This window comes from Hylobates moloch, unplaced genomic scaffold (assembly GCF_009828535.3).
Source record: "Hylobates moloch isolate HMO894 unplaced genomic scaffold, HMol_V3 SCAFFOLD_14, whole genome shotgun sequence".
Taxonomy (NCBI): domain Eukaryota; kingdom Metazoa; phylum Chordata; class Mammalia; order Primates; family Hylobatidae; genus Hylobates; species Hylobates moloch.
Genome location: NW_026652289.1, coordinates 9683252 through 9698636, shown reverse-complemented (window position 1 = coordinate 9698636; position 15385 = coordinate 9683252). Strand labels below are relative to the sequence as shown.

General features: G+C 52.2%; 1 long non-coding RNA gene across 2 annotated transcripts in view; it reads left to right on the top strand.

Annotated features, from left to right (window-relative positions):
• The first annotated feature begins 12045 nt into the window (after nt 1–12045).
• The window catches only part of LOC131381168 (uncharacterized), a 67287-nt gene continuing 63947 nt past the window's right edge, over nt 12046–15385 (top strand). For both annotated transcript variants that reach the window (XR_009209691.1, XR_009209690.1), the window contains exon 1: nt 12046–12184. This is a non-coding gene — a long non-coding RNA (uncharacterized LOC131381168). The remainder of the gene's footprint in view (nt 12185–15385) is intronic.

Genomic DNA, 15385 nt, shown 5'->3' with positions numbered 1-15385 from the left:
TGGGATTACAGGTGTGAGCCACTGCGCCCGGCCGAAAGTATTTTCTTGATTATCTCTGCCCCGTCACTGATTGACATCCTCCTTTGCTGGGGCCACGGACTGAAGGACAGTATGCAGGAGGTGCCATCAGCTCTTCTGAAAAGAGACAGCTTTCAGTGTCATGCGGCTGGCGTGAGTTGCGGTTTGCAGTTGTTGATCCTGTGTAGACAGATGAATGACCATGGGTCCCCTGTCCTTATTGAGCAGCCTACTTCCTGGCCATACCTGGGGAGGAACAGTATTAGGTTTTGCTGGGTGTGGTGGCTCACACCTGTAATCTCAGCACTTTGGGAGGCCCAGGTGGGTGGATCACTTGAGGTTGGGAGTTTGAGACCAGCCTGGCCAACATGGTGGAAGCCCATCTCTACTAAAAATACAAAAATTAGCCAGGCGTGGTGGCACACACTTGTAATCCCAGCTACTCGGGAGGCTGAGGCACAAGAATCGCTTGAACCCAGGAGGCAGAGTTTGTAGTGAGCTGAGATGGTGCCACTGTACTCCAGCCTGGGTGACAGAGCGTGAGTCTGTCTCAAAAAAAAAGAAAAAAAAAAAAGAGAAAAAGAAGAATATTAGGTTTTACAAATCTGTTTCTTGTGCATTGATAGTGGGAGTTGGGGTGGGGGGCCCCCTGATGGCCTGCCTGTTCTCAGCCATCGTCCTTAAATATAAATCAAAATTGGCAATAAAAGACCAAGTGAAGTCACTTCAGTGTCATAGTCTAAAACTGCCTGCGACTATCTGGGCAGTGTATTGGGAAAGCTTTTGCAAAGGGAGCCCAGCCTGAAGGTTGGGCAGGCTTCCACCTTACAGTGGCTGCTGTGTTGAAGATCCTTCTCATGGTTCTGGATCTGTACTTGGAGGGGTGTTTGTTTCTGTTTTGGGCAGTATTTCCAGATGTCTCTAGCAACCCTACTGTTGAATATTAGTTTCTGCTGCTGGGAGTGCCTAGAAGAAAATCAGGCTCAGGCTTGAGGAGACTGCTTGGGAGAACTTGACCTGACTTCCCTGGAATCTGGGATTGTGGGGATAGGTTGGCGTTTGAAGGAAGAAAGCTGGAGGCTCAGCATGGGCAGCAGAGGGTGAAGCCTCCATTTCATGCAGAGGCCCGTATGGTGGACAGGGGTATGCGGTGCCACCTCAGGTTACCGTGGATAACGGGCCCAGCCATCCTCGGCAAGTGCCCACAGGGCCAGGGCCCTCCAGCAGGGAGGGGCAGGAGGATGTGCCACAGGGTAGGGGAGAAAGTCTCCTGGGGTCCTCGTTGGGGTCCTCGTTTACTCCAGTTTCCTCCCTTACATCCACTTCCATCGTCTTTGCTGAAAGCACATCTGTGTAACGATGCCCTTGGCCCACCTTACCTAAATAGTTGTCAGCGTTCACTTAAACAACATAGGTCCCGAGTCCTTGACTCTGGAAACATCAAGTGGGGAGAGGGAGGAGGTGGAGGATGAGCTGCTCCAGCCCCTTCTTCCCTGGTCTGGGGTCTCCCAGGACTCCTGCAGCCTCCCTGGTTATTAAGCTACAGTTCAACCTTGGTGGGGGTGTGTGTAGGACAGACAGACCTTGGACAAATTACTTCATGGGTCTGTGCTTGTTTCTTCACCAGAAAAAGTCTCTACAGCTAGAAAACCTTGGACTTTGCTTGCTTTGGTAGGGGAGAGGGGTAAGAGAAAATGTAGGGGGTCACCCACAGAGAAACGAGAAACTGAGTTAACGCGGCTGGAAGTTGAGCCAGATCGCACTTCCCTTCCCTGGCATGTCGAAGTAACACACTTGTTTTCATGCACAAATTCTCAGTGGCCACTGGGGGTCACTGTCCCCACTGAATCCACTCAGCAGTCGTGCTTCCTTAGGCCTGAAGGCCCCATGTCTCCACCCCACCTCCTCTAAGTGATCCACGTCCCTGTCCGGTCTTGGGAACAGAGTGGCCTTAGATGCCGGCTTCCGCCCCTGATGGCCAGACCCAGAGTGGAGCATTGTTGAGCAGACAGGGGTGGGAGAGGATGATGAAAGCAGTAAGTGTGAGGCCATGCCTTTGTTCATTCATTCATTCATTCATTCATTCATTCATTCAAGAAATGTCTATCAAATATCCTCTGGGTACCAGAGGACACCTCAGGAACAAACCAGACAAAAGCCACCACCCTCTCGGGGCCTACATCCTGGCTTGGGGAGACCAACATAAGTAAATACAGGGAAAACAGAACAGTGAGGCGCCCTGGGAGAGCTGGGTTGGAGACTGGGTTGTAGCCTGGAGTGAGGAGGGCCAAGCCGAGAAGGTCGAGAGGCAACGCAAGAGAGAAGGGAAAGTGATCGGATGGGGCGTTCTAGATTTTTCTAGGAGCAGGATATCCTTGTCATCTAGGGTACCCGGTGTGTTCTCTGGGCAGGCTGGGTGTTTTGGGGTCCCCCATTGCTTCCCCACTTGGCATGAATCCCCAGGTTGGCTGGAGTTGCCCTGTTTGTCACCCGGCCTCCCTGTCACCCTCGCCTTTGGAATCGACCCCACGCCTACCTGTGCGCAGCCTCTGGGGATGCGGTTGGGTGGCCCTCTGTCTCTGGCCTGGGCCTTTTGTCCCAGATCGAAGGCAGAGCCACGTGTCATCTAGCTGTTACCTTCCATGTCCTGCTTTTAGCAAATTCTGTGGTGGTTTTAACCACTCAGTTGTGAGAGGTGGTGGTTGTGGAGGGCACTTTCTTCTGCTGGCCCCTGTACCTTATGTCCTGCCTTAGCACAGACAAGGTCAGCATGGAGGGGAAAATATTTCCACTGATATGGGTCCCCTGCAGAGGGCTGTTTTTCCCTCAAGTTTCAGTTCTGAGAGATGGTGTGAAGCAACAGGTGTTGCCCCTTTCAAAGAGTCTGTAACAAATTTGTAGCAATGCTTATACGGAGGGGGTAATAGACTGGCCCTTTTTGTTTTTCTTCCTTTTTTTTTTTTTTTTTTTTTTTTGAGATAGGGCTTCACTGTTGCCCAGGCTGGAGTGCAGTGGTACCATCTTGGCTCACTGCAGCCTCCAGGCTCAAACGATCCTCCTGCCTCAGCCTCCCGAGTATCTGGGACTATAGGCATGCGCCAGCCACCATGTTCATTTAAAAATTTTTTCTTCTGTAGATGTCACTCCTGGGGTCTCACTATGTTACCCAGGCTGGTTTTGAACTCCTGGCGTCAAGTGATCCTCCCACCTTAGCCTCCCAAGTGCTGGGATTTTTTTTTTTTTTGAGACGGAGTCTCGCTCTGTCGCCCCGGCTGGAGTGCAGTGGCGTGATCTCGGCTCACTGCAACCTCTGCCCTCCGAGTTCAGGCGGTTCTCCTGCCTCGGCCTCCTGAGTACCTGGCACCTGCCACTGTGCCTGGCTAATTTTTGTATTTTTAGTAGAGACGGGGTTTCACCATGTTGGTCAGGCTGGTCTCGGACTCCTTACCTTGTGATCCACCTGCCTTGGCCTCCCAAAGTGCTGGGATTACAGGCGTGAGCCACCGCACCCGGCCAGCCCCTGTTTTCTTAATACCCAGAACAACCTGATGTCTCCTTCCGTCATAGAATATTATCTGTAAAAGCCATTTCAGGTGTCATCACAGGTTCTTTCTCTGAAATCACTCTGGTCTCTGTTCCTGGTCAGAGCGCTTGGTGAGTCTGTGTAGTTTGGGATGAAGTGAGGGCTGGCGTCAGCCCCTCCTGCTCCAAGACTTCTCTTCCTGCAAGTTCCTCCTTGTCTCCTCCGGCCCTCCGAGTCTGTGGAGCTGGCTGTGCTCAGAAGCAAAGCAAAAGAACATCACCTCAAGCCTGGGCTTTGTCCAGTTCCGGAGTCAGCCTCTGCGAGTGAGCCGGACACATGCAATTTCCAAAGCTCAGGAGACTCCAGGCCCTCAGCGTAGGGAACCACCGACGGGGGAACTGGGAAGTCTGGAAAATTTGAAGTGGAATGGAATACTTTGAGCTCAGCCATTTCATGACAAGCATCCATATTCCACGACCCAAGAGGCTGAGTGTTGGAGAAAAGTCACCCCCCGACGCCGGCGGCATTCTGCTTTCACGTGACAGTTACAGGAAGGAGTAAATGCCCTGTGACTGCAGCCACCCCCAAAGCAAGGAACTCGGGTTCCTAACAGGCCGGGCACTTGCGGAAGCCACTAGGGGGCGGTATTGCTAATCCTTCTCTCGTGCTTGCCCCAGAGTCCTGTCCCTTTCTCCTTCCCAGGCGCAGGTCTCTTGTCTCTGCTCTCTGTGGGGCTCTGCTGTTGGAGACTGCTGTGAATTCCCTGGTGGCCCCTTATCAGATAGGCAGCTGTCCCCGTGACTGTCCCATCCAGAGCCCGACCATTCCTCCGGGACCGACATGTCTGCTGGTTGTTGTTGACACCAGAGCATTTGAATTGTTTGTCCTTTTGATTTCTACAGAATCCTCGACATTCAAGGCCGCCTTAGACGTGGCCTATCTCCTAATCCTTGATGTTGCTGGGCCACTGCTCTGCCACATTGCCTCGCTGGCCAGGTGGCCTGCCCACCCTCTAGCAGCGGCCCTCTCCCCATGGTCCCTGCACCAGAGGTACATTTTGATCACCTCCTTTCCACCCTGTTAGTGAGGGAGGGATTCCCACACTGGGGTTTTGGGATGGTCAAACACAGCACCCAACACGGGACACCTGAGGTGCACAGCTGTTTGCTAGTCGCATCACTCACAGCTTGGGAGGGGGAGCACTGCAGGCCAGGCAGGGCCACACGGGGCAGCACTCGAGGGCAGAGTGAACGGCAGGGGTGGTGGGCAGCCAGTTTGCAGTAACAAGAGGACGGGGTCCCCCTGGTTCCCACAGGAGGATGTGATGGGCTCGTGTGACTAATTCCTAGGGTGGTTGGGGAGTGAAGCCTGCTTCTCAGGGATAAACAGGAGATGCGCCTGGGGCCACGATAAGGCCCGGCTGGGGGGACCTTATCCGTGGGAGGAGAGTGGGGAGGGGAGCTTGCAGTTAAGCCATTCAAGGCCCTTCCGGTTTTAGAGGCCAGGCAGCACCTAATATTAGCTTTAGACCTTAAACTAAGCGGGTGGGTGGAAGGCTGGCAAGGGAGTTGTCCTTGATGGTGGCAGGGGACCTTAGGCCAGAGAGCCAAGTGACTGTCACCTTCTCCCCCTTGTTGGGGCTGCCGGAGTGTGTGGGATGGTGAGAAAGGGGGTGTGGGAGGTAAGAGTGGAAAACCATAGACTTTGGTGCTAGAAGAGGGGCTTGATTCTGTCTCAAGCAATAAATTGCCGTGGGTCTTTGCACATTTCACTTCACCGACCTCGGCCTCCATTTTCCTCTCTGTAAAATGGGGATGCAGCATATGCCTGATGGTGTTGGAAAGGATTACCTGAGACAGGTAGCTTCCTCTTTTTTTTTTTTTGAGACAGAGTCTTGCTCTGTTGCTCCGGCTGGAGTGCAGTGGGTTGATCTCAGCTCACTGTAACCTCCACCTGCTGGGTTCAATTCTCCTCCCTCAGCCTCCCGAGTAGCTGGGATTACAGACGCATGCCACCATGCCTGGCTAATTTTTGTGTTTTTAGTAGAGATGGCATTTCACCACATTGGCCAGGCTGGTCTCCAACTCCTGACCTCGTGATCTGCCCACCTCGGCCTCCCAAAGTGCCGGAATTACAGGCGTGAGCCACCGCACCCGGCCTAGCTTCCTCTTAAGTTGAGGGTTCCATTTTCTCACAGGAGAAATGTAGATTTCTGGAGAGATACTTAACCACTATCAGTCATGGTTCTACAGGATGTGTGTAGAGAGATTTACTATAAGGAACGGGCCCATTTGACTGTTGGGTCTGACAAGTCCAAATCAACAGCATGGACTGGCAGCCTGGAGACCCCCAAGAGCCAGCAGTGCAGAGGAAGGCCAAGGCCATCTGCTGGAGAGTCCCCTCTTGCTCAGGGAAGGTCAACTTTTGTTCTAGTCAGGCCTTCAACAGATTGAGTGAGGCCCACCCACATTACAAAGGGCAATCTGCTTCCTCAGAGTTCATGAATCTAAGTGTTAATTTCTCCAAAACACCCTCCAAGATGACACACAAAATCAACCTGCACCCAGGCCAGCACTAGGAATTGGGAATTGAGAACGTGTGTGGCCTGGTGGGCTGACCAACAGTCTAGACTCCAAACAGCCATGGGTCTGAATCCTTAATCCATGACTAACCTGGCCTCCCAGACATTTAGTACAATACCCTCTCTCCCTCCAAATTTTCTCGTCTACGAAATGAGAATACTCTGAGGATATCAATCAAATGCCATACTCTGAGAACCTCTCATAACAATTCAGGAACTATTCAAACAGGGTTAAACCGGTGCCTTCCCTGTGAGCAGGAACAACCCAAAGCATTTGTGAGTTAATACATAGCTGAATCCAGCACGACACAGGTTCTCAGCCATCACATGGTTTAAAGGCTACAGACTCCCAGCCAGTGTGCCCGGGCTTGGATCCTGGCTCTGCCAATTGCTGTGTGACCAAGGGTGTGTTGCTTAACCTCTCTGAGCCTTGCTTTTTTCACCTGTAAAATGACATGACAGAAAGCCCTGGGCTTGAGGCCTTGCAGTGCAAATTAAATGAGAGACCCTGTGTGGAGTGCCTGGTGTTGGTGTCCCTTGTGGTGAGCCTCAGAACCCGTCAGCCAGGGCTACTCCTCTCCAGACTCCGTCACCGTCGCCACTGACCCCCTCGTGGGCACATGTGCTACAGGGGTTTCGGTCCAAACCAATGCTTTTGGGCCCCAGCTCATATTGCTCTTCCTAGTAGACCCTTGCCCTGTCAAAAGCTATCAAATTAACATCTCAAAAGCCCTACATGGACGCAGTGACGAGAGCCTGTAGTCCCAGCTACTCAGGAGGCTGAGCCCAGGAGTTCAAGGCTGCAGTGAGCTATGGTCATGCCACTGTGTTCAAACTTGGGCAACATAGTGAGACTCCATTTCTTTAAAAAAAAAAAAAAGAAAGAAAGAAAAAGAAGCCCTTTACCGTTGGGTTTCTTGCTATTGAGAAGCAGATGTTGGGAAGAAAGTTCCTTTTGGGGGACGGTGGGATTCGTACTGTTCACCAACAAAGGAGCAGCTGCCCATGGCGGGCTGGTGGCCCTGGACCACCCTGAGGGATGAGTGAGATGCAGATTCTCAAGCTGCAGTCATAACACCATTCCCCCACCCGCCATGGCTGGCTTTGACACCCACCAGAGAAGCCCAGGCCAGAGCAGCCTCCAGGGGAGCTGACTCAGGCAGGGTGGGAGCCGTGAGCCAGAGGCAGCTGCAGAAACATCCAGTGATGTAAGGCGGACGAGGCTGCTATGTGTGGCACGGCTTCTACAGCTGACAATGCTGAGTGAGGCTCTCATGCACACGGTTGCAAAAAGGCCTTTAAAACAGCCAATATGTAGAAACAAGCATTTCAAAAACAGAGCAAGGCTGAGCACGGTGGCTCACACCTATAATCCCAGCACTTTGGAGGCCAAGGTGGGTGGGTGGATCATTTGAGGTCAGGAGTTCGAGACCAGCCTGGGCAACATAGTGAAACCCCATCTCTACTAAAAATACAAAAAAGTTAGCCAGGTGTGATGGCACCCATCTGTAATCCCAGCTACTTGGGAGGCTGAGGCAGGAGAATCACTTGAACCCGGGAGGCAGAGGTTGCAGTGAGCCGAGATCGTGCCACTACAATCCAGCCTGGGCAACAGAGTAAGATTCTGTCCCAAAAACAAACAAACAAAAAACAGAGCAAGATTCTATCCGCCAAGCGAGTGTGAAATGGAATACTGAAAGCTCATGTGTATTAGTTTCTAGGGCTGCCATAATACTTCATCAACAATGGCTTGAAACAACAGAAATGTATTCTGTCAGTTCTGGAGGCCAGAAGTCCTAAGTCAAGGGGTCGGCAGAGCCCCACACCTCCCAAAGGCTGCAGGGGAGAATCCTTCCTTGCCTCCCCCAGCTCCTGCTGGCTTCTGGTCTTCCCTGGCTTGCAGCCACATCACTCCAACCTCTGCCTCCGTCTTCATATGGCCTTTTCCCGTCTCCCCGTCTTCTTCCTTCCCTTCTCTTCTAAGGACACTTGCCATTGGCTTTAGAGTCCACTCTAATTCAGGATGATATCTCAAGATTCTTTTTTCTTTTTTTTGAGATGGAGCCTCGCTCTGTTGCCCAGCCTGGAGTGCAGTGGCATGATCTTGGCTCACTGCAACCTCCGCCTCCTGGGTTCAAGTGATTCTCCTGCCTCAGCCTCCCGAGTAGCTGAGATTACAGACGTTCGCCACCACACCTGGCTAATTTTTTACATTTTTGGTAGAGATGGGGTTACACCATGTTGACCAGGCTGGTCTCGAACTCCTGGCTTCAGGTGATCCACCTGCCTTGGCCTCTCAAATTGCTGGGATTACAGGTGTGAGCCACTGCGCCCGGCCTCAAGATAATTCCCACATATCATGGGAGGGATCTGGTGGGAGGTAATTGAATCATGGGGGCAGGTTTTTCCCTGGCTGTTCTCCTGATAGTGAATAAATCTCATGAGATCTGATGGTTTTATAAAGGGCAGTTCCTCTGCACATGCCCTCTTACCTGCTGCCGTGTAAGACGTGACTTTGCTTCTCCTTTGCTGTCTGCCATGATTGTGAGGCCTCCCCAGCCATGTGGAACTGTGAGTTCATTAAACCTCTTTTTCTTTATAAATTACCCAGTCTTAGGTATTTCTTTTTTTTGTTGTTTTTTGTTTTTTTTGAGTCAGAGTCTCGCTCTGTCGCCCAGGCTGGAGTGCAGTGGCACAATCTCAGCTCACTGCAAGCTCCGCCTCCCGGGTTCACGCCATTCTCCTGCCTCAGCCTCTCCAAGTAACTGGGACTACAGGCGCCCGCCACCAGGCCCGGCTAATTTTTCGTATTTTTTAATAGAGTCAGGGTTTCACCATGGTCTCGATCTCCTGACCTCGTGATCCGCCCGCCTCCGCCTCCCAAAGTGCTGGGATTACAAGTGTGAGCCACCGTGCCCGGCCAGTCTTAGGTATTTCTTCATAGCAGTATGAAAATGGACGAATACACTAATTATATTCACAAAGACGTGATTTCCAAATTAGGTCACATTCTTAGGTTTCGGGTGGACACAAAATTTGGAGGGACAGGATTCAGCCCTCTACACTATACCATGAGATGGGCCTGTGAGGAGGGCTGGCTGGAAGATGGACAGCAGTTTCACAACATATGGCAGCCAAACCCAAGCCAGGAAGAAACCACCGTAATTGCAGAAATGCAACATACCCTTGGAACTGTCCTCATCTGGCTAGGCATGGCCCCTCTGAAGGTTCCTTTGCCTTGGCTGGTGCTGGCTGGAGGAGAGGAGGCGATGGTGTGTGGGCAGCCAGAGGGGCTGCTGAAGTTAGCCGCACGGCACCAGTGTTAGCTCTCAGATCCTCACACAGTTCTTGGAGGTATGAGGAAACTGAGGCCCAGGGAACATAAGAAACTTGCTCATTGCCTTAAACTTGCAGCTAGTAACTGGCTGGGAGCTAGCTGGCTCCAAAGCCTGTGGTCCCACCCACTCTGATACCTGGCTGGAATCCCATCTTTACCTGGGGAACGTGGGCACATAGCGAGCCAGAACCTGGGTTTCCCTGGGCGTAGGAGAAGCTGCAGGAGCTCAAGTGAAGCTGGACCAAACTCTCCATCCCTCCTCAAGGATGGATTTTTCTTCCACTAGTAAAAGGGTGAAAAGATGCACTTTGGGAGGGTGAGGTGGGAGGATCGCTTGGGCCCAGAAGTTTGAGATCAGCCTGGGCAACATAGCAAGACCCCATCTCAAAAAAAAAAAAAAAAAAAAAGAATGAAAAGAGTTGCCACCTCACGGTCCAGTGAAGGTGGCAGGCGTCTGGCTTAGCTTTTCTGAGCTCAGCTGTACCGTGAGAGGTTGGACTGGGTCACTCCCACCCACAGGGGACCATGGAGACAGCTCATGAGAGAGCCCTAGAGTAGAAGGGAAGATGAGGGATTTTGAGGTGGAGGCTTCAGTGAAAGAGAAAAGGATTTCTGGGCTTGACTGTGGTCCCCACCCCATGCAGCAGGTGGTCCCAGAAGGCCGCAGTGGACAATAGGGATAGGGGAGTCACAGGAGAGTGGACCTATTTTTATTTCTTATTTTTTTGAGATGGAGTCTTGCTCTGTTGCCCAGGCTGGAGTGCAGTGGCACAATCTCAGCTCACTGCAACCTCTGCCTCCTGGGCTCAAGCGATTCTCATGCCTCAGCCCCCCAAATAACTGGGATTACAGACGCTTGCCACTGCACCCAGCTAATCTTTGTATTTTTAGTAGAGATCACCATGTTGGCCAGGCTGGTCTCGAACTCCTGACCTCAGGTGACCTGCCCACCTTGGCTTCCCAAAGTGTTCGGATTACAGGTGTGAGCCACCGTGCCCAGCCGGACCTATTTTTAAAAGCATGTTTCCATAAGGCTGACTTGAGGGATGACATTTAAGCCAGTAGAGGCTTGAAATACAACGAGAAGTGGAGGTGGGCATTTCAGGCACAGGAAATAGCCAGAAGGCCCTGAAATGGGAAGGCCTGGCCTATTTGAGGAACAGAGAGAGACACTTGTGTGGCTGGAGCTTTGTGCGGCAGCAGGCAGAGGGTGTGTCCTGAGGACAGAGGGGAGTCTGAGTGTATTCACAGCACACAGGGGACTCCTCATCTGCATTTTAGAAAGAGCTCTCTGGATGCCGTGTGGGCAATGAACTGTGGACAGAATCCTAGCCAGGCGGTGACTGCAATCCTAGCCAGACAGCGGGGACGGGCCTGGGCCAGATGCTGGCTTGCGGGGTGGAGGGATAGGTGCATTTGAGGGGTGTTTTGGAGCTCAAGATGGCAGTCGTGACTTTGCTGATGATGTGAAATTCGAGGACTCTGTCACTGGGGAGGCCTTAGAGATTTGAATTTTACAGCCAGAAACAGCCAACCCAGTGGGATTGCCCATGTCTGCCCAATTGCCCTGAACTCCCCTTCTGGGTGAAGAAGGGACTGAGGCCCGGGAAGTGTAGGTGCTTGTGTTGGTCTGTCCAAGGAGCAGACACCAAATTCGCTTTCAAGGAAGTGGAGGCCAGGGCCGGGCTGTTTTCCACGAGACACTTTTCACATAATCCACCCTCCTTCCAACACGGGGATACTGTTCACTCCATCCTGTTTCGTCTCACTCAGCCTCAGCTTGAAGCCCTCTGGCAACGGGGAGCTCATCACTTTGTGAGCTCAGCCCTGGACACTTTTCCCAGTCAGCCCTAGGCAGGCACCTCCTCCACACATGGAATCACAACCCAGCTCTGCGGTCAGGCACGGTGGCACATGCCTGTAATCCCAGCACTTTGGGAGACCAGGGCAGGCAGACTGCTTGAGCCCGGGAGTTCAAGACCAGCCTGGACAACATGGCAAAACCCTGTCTCTACAAATTACAAAAAGTTAGCCAGATGTGGTGGCTTGTGCCTGTAGTCCCAGCTTCTCAGGAGGCTGAGGTGGGAGGATCATCTGAGCCCAGGGAGGTTGAGGCTGCAGTGAGCCAAGATCGCACCACTATGCTGCAGCCTGGGCAACAGAGTGAGACCCTGTTTCTAACAAACAAAACCCCAGCTCTAGGTGTGCCCTCGGCCCCTCCGGGCAGCCTGCGTCCTCTCCCCAGGATTTAAGATCATGCCGCTCTTGTTTTGGGCTTTTTCAGGACAGTTAACTCTCAGGAAGAGGGGGACCTCCAAACCTCTAAGTCGCCAAACCACCGCACCGCCCTGGGTGGAAGAAACCGCTTCGGCAGCAGAGGAAGCAACAGCTTCGCAGAGCAGCCCGGCCGGAGTGGCTACGCAGGGTCTGTCTGGTCTCAGCTGTGGCCTCTGAGTCATTAGCGTTTTTTTCTTCTGAGGCCAGGGCCCTCCTGTTTCCTGGCTGATGAAGCAGGTGGAAGAAATACAATCTGGCCGCCCAGAGGCTGCGTGAAGCCCACGACGCTGCAGGGTGACTACCGGAGCTCAGCTGGGTGGGACCGGAAACCACCTCTGGGCACTCCTGAGTCACAGGCGCAGGAGCTTTCGCCTCCGCCTTCAGGCTGGCCCCCAGGCTTCCCTGCTCAGAGGCACGGAATTGTGCAGCCGGAGTTTCATTTTCCAAGGTACTGTGGGGTTTTTATACTGTGCTAAATGAGAGAATGGGAAATGGAGCCTGGGTTGAGATGCCCACAGTGTAACACAAGCCTGCGGGGGGGAGTCGGTTTCTCTGGGCGTGTACATTTTTTTTTTCTTTGAGACATAGTCTCACTCTGTCGCCCAGGCTCCAGTGCAGTGGCACCATCTCGGCTCACTGCAGCCTCGACAGCCCGGGCTCAAGCAATCCTCCCACCTCAGCCCCACAAATAGCTGGGACTACAGGCATGTGCCACTACACCTGGCTAATTTTTGTATTTTTTCGCTATGTTGCTGGATCAAATGACGTAAAGGGTTGAATTATGTACTCCCAAAAAGATATTTGAAGTCCTAACCACCAGTACCTCAGCATGTAATGTTATTTGGAAATAAGGAGGGTCTTTACAGATGTAATCAACTTAAAATGGCACACCCTAAAGCAATATGACTTGTGTCCTTCTAAAACAGGGAGATGTGGACACACCTAGACATGTATGGAGGGAGGATGTTGTGGACACCCAGGGAGAAGGTGGCACCAACAAGCCAGGGACGCCAAAAGCTGGGAGAGCCTGGAACAGATCCTTCCCTTGTGGAGGGAGCCAACTCGGCCAAGACCTGGATTTCGGTTTTGTTTTGTTTTGTTTCTCAAGACGGAGTCTGGCTCTGTGGCCCATGCTGGGGTGCAATGATGCGATCTCGGCTCACTGCAACCTCCACCTCCCAGGTTCAAGCAATTCTCCCGCCTCAGCCTTCTGAGTAGCTGGGATTACAGGCACCTGCCACCACACCTGGGTAGCTTTTTGTATTTTTAGTAGAGACAGGGTTTCACCATGTTGGCCAGGCTGGTCTCCAACTCCCGACCTCAAGTGATCTGCCTGCCTTGGCCTCCCAAAGTGGTGGGATTACAGGCGTGATCCATTGTGCCTGCCAAGACCTTCATTTTGGACTTCCCACCTGCAGAACTGGGAGACAGTGTATTTCTTTGTCTAAGCCACTAAGTTTGTGGTGCTTTGTTACGGCAGTCCTAAGAAACCAATTCTGTTTAGGTTTTTGAGGAACTGCCAAATCACTTCCCTCCACAGCTGCACCACTTTCCTTCCCAGCAACAATGTAAGAGGCCGCCAATTTCTCCACATCCTCTTCAAAGCCTGCTATTTCCCATATATATATATATATATTTTTTTTTAAGACAGAGTCTTGCTCTGTCGCCCAGGCTGGAGTGCAGTGGTGCGATCTTGGCTCACTGCATCCTCCGCCTCCCAGGTTCAAGTGATTCTCCTGCCTCACCCTCCCGAGTAGCTGGGATTACAGGTGCCTGCCACCACGCCCGGCTGATTTTTGTATATTTAGTAGAGTTGGGGTTTCTCCATGTTGGCCAGGCTGACTTCGAACTCCTGATCTCAAGTGATCCACCCGCCTCAGCCTCCCAAAGTGCTGGGATTACAGACGTAAGCCACTGTGCCCAGCCTTCCTTAAAAAAAATGTAAAAAATCGCCGTCCTGGTAAGCATGGGGTGGGATCTCACTGTGTCTTGACTTGCATTTCCCTAGTGAGTGCAGTGCTGAGCGTCTTCACTGGCCATCTGTACATCTTCTCTTATTTTTTATTTATTTATTTATTTTTTTTGAGACAGTCTCGCTCAGTCGCCCAGGCTGGAGTGCAGTGGTGTGATCTCGGCTCAATGCAACCTCCACCTCCCAGGTTCAAGTGATTCTCCTGCCCCAGCCTCCTGAATAGCCGGGACTACAGGTGCATGCCACCATGCCCAGCTAATTTTTTGTATTTTTAGTAGAGACGGGGGTTCACTGTGTTAGCCAGGATGGTCTCGATCTCCTGACCTCATGATCCGCCCACCTCAGCCTCCCAAAGTGCTGGGATTACAGGTGTGAGCCACCACACCTGGCCCCTATTCCTCTTATTTGTATTTAAGTCCCCAGTGCACAGCGCCCTGTCTGGTTTGCTCAGTGAGTCTGTTTGGATGTATGAGTGGATGGAAAGCCCTGGCCTTGGGCTTCCCCACCGCTTTCATTCAGTGTAGCCGGTTCATTAGGAATGTTACAGCAGCCCCATCCCGTTGCTTCTCAGTGGGCTTAGAATAAACCTGAATTCCTCACATAGTCGTCATGGTGACTCCCCCGCTCCCCACCCACTTCACTTCTTACTATTCCCCTCTCATGATCAAGGGAGACCATGAAATATAGTGTGCACACGGGGATGTTTTTGAAAGATACACGAGGACAACAGACATCCACTGGGACTGTCTTAAGCACACCAGGAGGGGAGGTCAGCCTGGCCATTGCTCTCAGCCACACTGGCCCTGGTCTGTCTTTGAGCGTCTCAGCTCTTGCCCGTGTGGGGCCTTTGCACAGGCTGCCCCGGAGCCCAGATGGCTGTTCTCTTCCTTTTCTCCCTTCTGGCTCTTTCCTGGCCTGCGGGTTTCACCTCCAGTGTCTCCTTCTCAGGATGCCTCTGCCATGCCTGTCTAGGGGAGACCTACCCTGTCACCCTCTCACTACTCCTTGCCTATTTTCTTTCGTAGCATGGATCACAGTTCAGGATGATCAGTTCATTGCTTACCTGCTTTTTGTCTGCTTACTCTAGACTGTATTTATTTGTTATTTGAAGTGGAATGGAACCAGCATGTTGCCCAGTGCCTGAAAAAAGTTAGATGACAAATCAATAGCTGTTGAAGGAATGAGTTACTCATAATGGTAAGAAAGGCACTGTCGTGTGGCTGTACAGATGACAGCTGGGAACTGATAAAACTTGTCTGAAGATCCACATTCTGTGAAGAGCAGACTCGCAAGCTGGAAAATACTAAACGGATGAGGAACGTTTGGCTCTCAAATTGTACTTTAACCAGGGGATGGGTTGGAATCATTGTCAATGGTGGTCATTTCTCCCTTAAGCTGTTGTGAAAATGGGTTTTTACAGCTCCTGGCTTCTTTCTTGTAGTTACTCATCCCCCCTCCACCGCCATTCACTACCACCCCCACAATCCACCTAACACCTACCCATCCACCCACCCACCCACCATTCCAACCAATGTCCACACACCATGTGCCATCTGCCTACCATCTAACCTCCCATCCCCTCCCGCACCCATGAAGCCAGCACACACCCACCCGTCCCTGGCACTTGGGCGTGGTCACGTGGCCCCACAGGAGGCTGAGTATTGCCAGTGGGGGGAG